Here is a 6,162-nt window from a genome sequence, read left to right as displayed (position 1 = left end):
AGCATCCGCCGAAGAGCCGCTCAAATGACCACGTTTGCGTTCAATGGAACCGCAGTACAGGGGAAAAAAGGTCAAAGAGGTAGCAAAGTAACACAAGCGGCAAACAACTAATTAAAAGTCCCTTTTGCACTGTCTCGTACAAACACGTCTGATTAGGCAGCCATCTTAGACTCCCTCCGTCTTCTAGATAAATACGCGAGTGGGGCTTGAGAAAGTGACGTTTCCTGCGGTTTAGGCTAGAAGGGATGCAGCTCTGGCTACTGGGCATGTGCACATCAATCTAACGTTAGGTTGTAACATTTCGTTTCGTCTCGTTTCGTCAACAAAAACGAAGAGACATTTTAGCATAGTTTTTATTTTGTAAACCACATTTAGTCTCGTTTTTAGTCGTCAACGATATTGCATTAAACCTTTAATTATAGTCATTGTCACATGACCAGCATTTTCGTTTCGTCTTGTCTAGTTTTCGTCACGTGATAAAGGTTCGTTGACGACGATATTTAGTCATAATTTTCGTTGACAAAAGCTACACTAGTTACTAGCATGATTTTATCACAATATTAACAGCTTAATTCGATCACCGGTGATCAACGCAAGATGCATGCCGGTTAGAAAAGTGTCCGAGTTACGTCCGACTTGCTCTGACATCGTGCTGACGTGTGCCAAAAAACTCTCGCGATGGCGAGGCGGCTGTGTCGGACTGATCAGTCGAGCGCAGTAGCTTTTCACCGACTGTGCTGAGCAAAAGCACGATGGGAAACGACTGGCTGACGACACATCTTAATGCTGATTGGTTCAAACAACTGCGATGTTGCGTTCTTTTCTAAAATGTTTTATTTTTTAATCTATTATCATTTGGTTATGTGTTTAAATTCTGAATGAATATTCCCAAACACTATGACAATATCGATATCTGTGTGTGATTTGTGATTGTTGTCATATTACTATAAAAATATAAAATACACGTTTGTACTAAAATGGATGATAAATACACCTTTCGTATGGAATTAAAAAGCAGGCACTTTGAGTGTTTTGTTCATCGTATTTATTTTCATATAAAAGCAATAGAACTTAAATTATATCATGTTTATCAGCAACACAGCAGGTGATTGTGAATAACGCGATATCCGCCTTTGATCTCGTAGGTATCTGTTCCGCTTCCAAAGCTCAGAACTGTCCGTCTTGACTGCCCTTATTTCACTCCTCCCCTGACTGCAGCCGCCGACTCTCGCCTACATTTCAGGCGAGGCTAGGCGCATCTCAAACTAGCCAAATTTTAGACGTTGATGGGTCGCTGACAAACGGTAAACGAATATTTTTAATCATTTGTTAGAAGTAGATGTAGATTTTAATGTCTGTTTTTATTATTGTTATAGTTTTCGTTTTAACATTTATCTTTATCTTATTAATTTCGATCTGCTTCGATCTGGAGAGCTTGTTTAGGCTGTGGTGAAGACCTAGCCCTACATCTGAAGGTAAAATATGCTTTTTTGAATCAGTCACTTCTGCTCATCAACGCTGCATTTAATTAAATAAAAAATACAGAAGAAAAATGTTATATTGTGACGTATTATTGCAATATAAAATACAGGTTTTCCTGTGATGCAAAGAATTTTCATCAATATTACACCAGTCTTCAGTGTCACATGATCCTTTAGAAATCATTCTAACATGCTGATTTATTATCAATGTTGGATACAGTTGTGCTGCTTTTTTTTTTTTTGTAAACATTTTTTCAGGATTTTTTTAATGAATAAAAGTTAAAAAGAACAGTATTTATACAGAATATAATTTTCAATATACACTACTGTTCAAAAGTTTGGGGTCAGTATTTATTTGGTTTCTTTATTTTGTCTTTTAAATAAATGAATGCTTTTGTTCAGCCAGGATGTTGTTGTGAATTTCTCTCAGAGACCAGGAGACGTTTGGATCTTTTGAAGCAGAAGTTTCTCTTTATTGAGATCCTAGCTGTTCGTTGCTGCAGTTCTTCAAAATTCGTCTGACTAATGTCAGATACATTACAGTTGATATACCTTTCCAAGGGGGAGGGATACATAGAGGTGGAGTCAATCTAAACAAAGCATGCAAATGCAGTACAGGAATCAGCCCGTTACCGGAGTCTCAGCCCTGATCTCATTATCATAACAGTGTCATTCAAAGGCATATGTGCTAATCCAATCAGTCTGACAGTATTGCCCATACCTTCACATTATCATAGAGACAAAGGCATAGCTGTACTTTGAGCTTAGAATTCACACTTAACTTGGGTAACCTGTTCAGGAACTGTAAGAGAACAGGAGCTGGCAGGAACCTCTGGCTACAAACTTTGCTTGAGAGAGTAATTTGTCTGATGTCCTCATATTTACCATAAATGCTAAATACAATGTAGGATCAACAAATCTTTAACAGATTCTTAAATTTTTAATCCTTCAATGTGTTAAATTGATACATTGTTAGAAAATATGTCAATTTTGATTCTCAAGTTTACTGTTATGTGTGTGAACTTTATTTGGGCCATCTCAGTTAAAATGCTTATGGGCGAACTCTCAGGCCGGTGACTTCTTTTTACTTCTACAGAGCTGGTTGCCTCCTGGGTATAAATATCACTTCTGCACAACACAAGAAGAATTACACCTGGACCACACAAGTTTTGAGGCATTGCTAAGGATTGCATTGACAGAGATTTCTGAAGTAAAAGAATTGGTGAAAAATCTTAGTGTGTCATCTGGAGTGACTTGGAGAGCGGCAGTCACCAAACCAAATAAGCGACAACGTGTGCTTTATAAGGTAATGTCACATTTATCTTTACACTTTATAAGCGGAGGACAATTAGTTACACTGAAAATGACTTTACATTTACATTAAAGTACTGTGCAAAATGTATATTAGATTCTTTACCCAAACTTCAAGACAGTTAAAAAAAAAAAAAAAAATTATATATATATATATATATATATATATATAATTTGCATTAGAATTGAGAAACATCAAATATTGGAGCTCTACACGTGTCCAGCTGGCTATAGTGGGGCACCATGCAAACACCAGGCAGCAGTTGTGCAAAATTAAAACATCACCTCCATAAACTTTCTCCCCACAACCGCTGAGCTGCTGAAAATAACAAAAGGTAATTATTTCTTTTCAGCATAGGTTGTCACACACTGACTGATGCTGTTTTTACCTTCTTTAGATAGTTAACTATTCATTTATTACAGTGCCTTGCAAAAGTATTCATTTTTTTCTCGTTTTGTTGCACCCTTATGTTAAACTGCTTTAAATTACTTTTTTTTCACATCAATCTACATCTCATACACCATAATGATAAAACACAAAACAGGTTTGTAACAAATTTATTAGAAATAAAAAAAACTGTAAAAGAACCCATTGCATAAGTATTCATACCCTTTTCTGGGACACTCGAAATTTAGCTCGGGAGCATTCATATTGCTTCTAGATGTTACTACCCTACGAGTGGAGTTAAACTGTGGCAAATTCATTTGAATGAGTTTGATTTAGAAAGACACACACCTCTCAGAAAAGGTCTAACAGCTGAAAATGCATATCAGAGCAAAAATCATGTCCTGAGGTCAAGATAACTGCCTGTAGAGCTCAGTCACAGACTTGTGTTAAGGCAATGATCTAGGGAAGAGTTCAGAAACAAATCTGCTGCATTGAAGGGTCACAGAAGCATTATCCATAATGGAAGACGATTGGAACAACTAGGACTCTAGAAAATGTCTGCCAGCCCCCATCCAAGCTGACAGAACTTGAGACGTGAAAAGGTGAAGCAAAGAATGGCAGATAATTGCCAAATGCAGATGTGCAAAGCTTGTCACATCATAGATCATACCCAAAAAGACTTGAGGCTGTAAAGGTGCTTCAACTATGTACTGAGTTAAGGGTATGAATACTTATGCAATGCACTTATTTCAGTGTTTTATTTTTAATAAATGTGTAAAATTTGCAAATCTGTTTTTTGCTTTGTCATTATTGTGGTGTATGGAGTGTAAATTGATGTGGGGAAAACTAATTTAAAGCAGTTTAACATAATGCTGCAACAAAACAAAATGTGAATATAATGAAGGGGTATGAATACTTTTGCAAAGCACTGTATATTAATTAATTTCCTGTTTATCATCTGTTTTTTTTAATGTATTCTTTTCTTTTCTGTCTTTCTAATGGTGGCATATTGAACAGAAACACTCTTGCAACATTTCATTTTGTCTGTGTATGTTATAGACAGTAGAGTTGGATCAGCTGGACCTGTCTTTCTCCAGCTCTGCACAATTGCACCAAACATCACCTACCATAGAGGACTCATACTCCAACCAACCTTGTGTGCAGGGTAACTCGGAGGAAGGTGAGTCCACGAAGCTTAGAGATACATTAAAAATTATGTCTAAATGTTCATTTGGCCCAAGCACCTTTTCTAAGTTTTTACCCCCCAAAGTTTCAGGTAATTTTGGGGTTCTTAAAGGGATAGTTCACCCTAAAATGGTTATTGGTTGGTAAACAAAAAGTAGCTGGTAGCCCTTGACTTGAAAAAAATACTATGGATGTCAGTGGCTACCACAAGTATTTTTTTTTTTCCCATATTATGTTTGTTTGGAACAACATTAAGGTGAGTAAATGATGAGTTTTCAAAAATCAAAAACACATTTTAAACTTTTTTCTATAATAGTAAGTTAGTTTCATTAGTAAGTTAGTTAAAATAATTATGTTAAAACAAGGGTATTTAAGGACTGTGTGATCATTGTTGCTGGGAACAGCTTTCTCAGAGAGAATTTAACTGTGCTTTTTACTGTTGTGACTGATTTGTAGATTGAATCCTTTAAAAAAGGCTGGTATTTTGCCATTTACTGCTAATTTCCTGTAAATTTCATTTTAGACCCCCTAAGAATAGAATTAAGCCAATATTTTAGGGTCATTTAGCCTTTAGCTAAGTGCTGCCAAAAATCACCAAGTTCTTATTAAAAGTAAAAAGATGTAAAACAATAAAGACATACAACTAACAACCAAAGACTAGCCAGGATAAGAGGTTTTATCATTTATCATCATGTGGCTGCACAAAAAATAGAAAGCATGACAAAAAAGGGAATGACATGACAAAAAGGAACAAAGAAGATAAATCTTATAAACATGCTCCTTTTTGGCGAAAAAAAAAAAATAATAATAATAAACAAGGCAATTAGACTACAGTTGCATTTATAGCTCATAAACCCATTCCTAAACACCCTTCACCAATGTTAACATATTACTTCATTCAATAAAAGTTATGTTTCTAGATTACACCACTATATTCCAAGTTCCTGATTAACAACATATTCTGCAATTATTTTGTCTTTATACATTTTTTTAAATCTTGCAAATGTGTGTAGATTGCTTCATTTCATCAGTTAAAGCTTTCCATAGTTTAACTCCATGGACAGACACACACCTCTGTTTTAAAGCAGTCCGTGAAAACAAAGTCCGAAAATTATACCTTCTTCTATGTTCCTCATCCTGTGACACTGAGGAAAATAAATTTTGAGGAAATTGAGGCAATATTCTTCTTTTAGCCTTCCAGACAACCAGCAACATTTTCAAATCAACCAAGTGCTTGAACTTGAGTTGCTTGGACTTAATGAAAAGGCAGTTGGTGTGTTCTCTGTACTTGGCTTTATTTACCACTCTTATGGCTCTTTTTTGTAAGAGAAACAAAGGCTTGGTATTACGGCTATATGTATTCCCCCAGACCTCAGTGCAATAACAAAAATATGGGAGTATCATAGAGGAATATAACATATACAGTGAACTCTGGTCAAGCAAATCTTTAACTTTAAACAAAAATACATCTGACTTTACTTTTTATATGATTAATATGGGCTTTCCAACTTAGTTTTTCATCTAGCAAAATACCCAAGAACTTGATCTCATTTACCTCATCTATATTAACACCATCAATGGTTATTTGAACATTTTCATCCTTTTTTCGATTGCCAAAAATCATATATGTAGTTTTATCCCAGTTTAAAAATAACTTATTATCATGAAACCAAGTTCTGACCATTTCTCTTTCTATATTTGATATTACTTCAACCAAATTACCTCCAGAGTGGAAAATGCTTGTATCATCAGCAAACAAAAGAAATTGTAGTATTTTTGAGGACTCACAGATATCAT

At 35.4% G+C, this 6,162-nt stretch overlaps 1 pseudogene; it reads right to left on the bottom strand.

Moving 5' to 3' along the window:
* The window catches only part of LOC141338215 (NLR family CARD domain-containing protein 3-like), a 71,580-nt pseudogene that overhangs the window by 25,891 nt on the left and 39,527 nt on the right, over nucleotides 1–6,162 (bottom strand).

Source organism: Garra rufa, chromosome 7, assembly GCF_049309525.1.
Source record: "Garra rufa chromosome 7, GarRuf1.0, whole genome shotgun sequence".
Classification (NCBI taxonomy): Eukaryota; Metazoa; Chordata; class Actinopteri; order Cypriniformes; family Cyprinidae; genus Garra; species Garra rufa.
The sequence above is the reverse complement of the archived record's forward strand: the minus strand, read 5'-3'. Positions and strand labels throughout refer to the sequence as shown.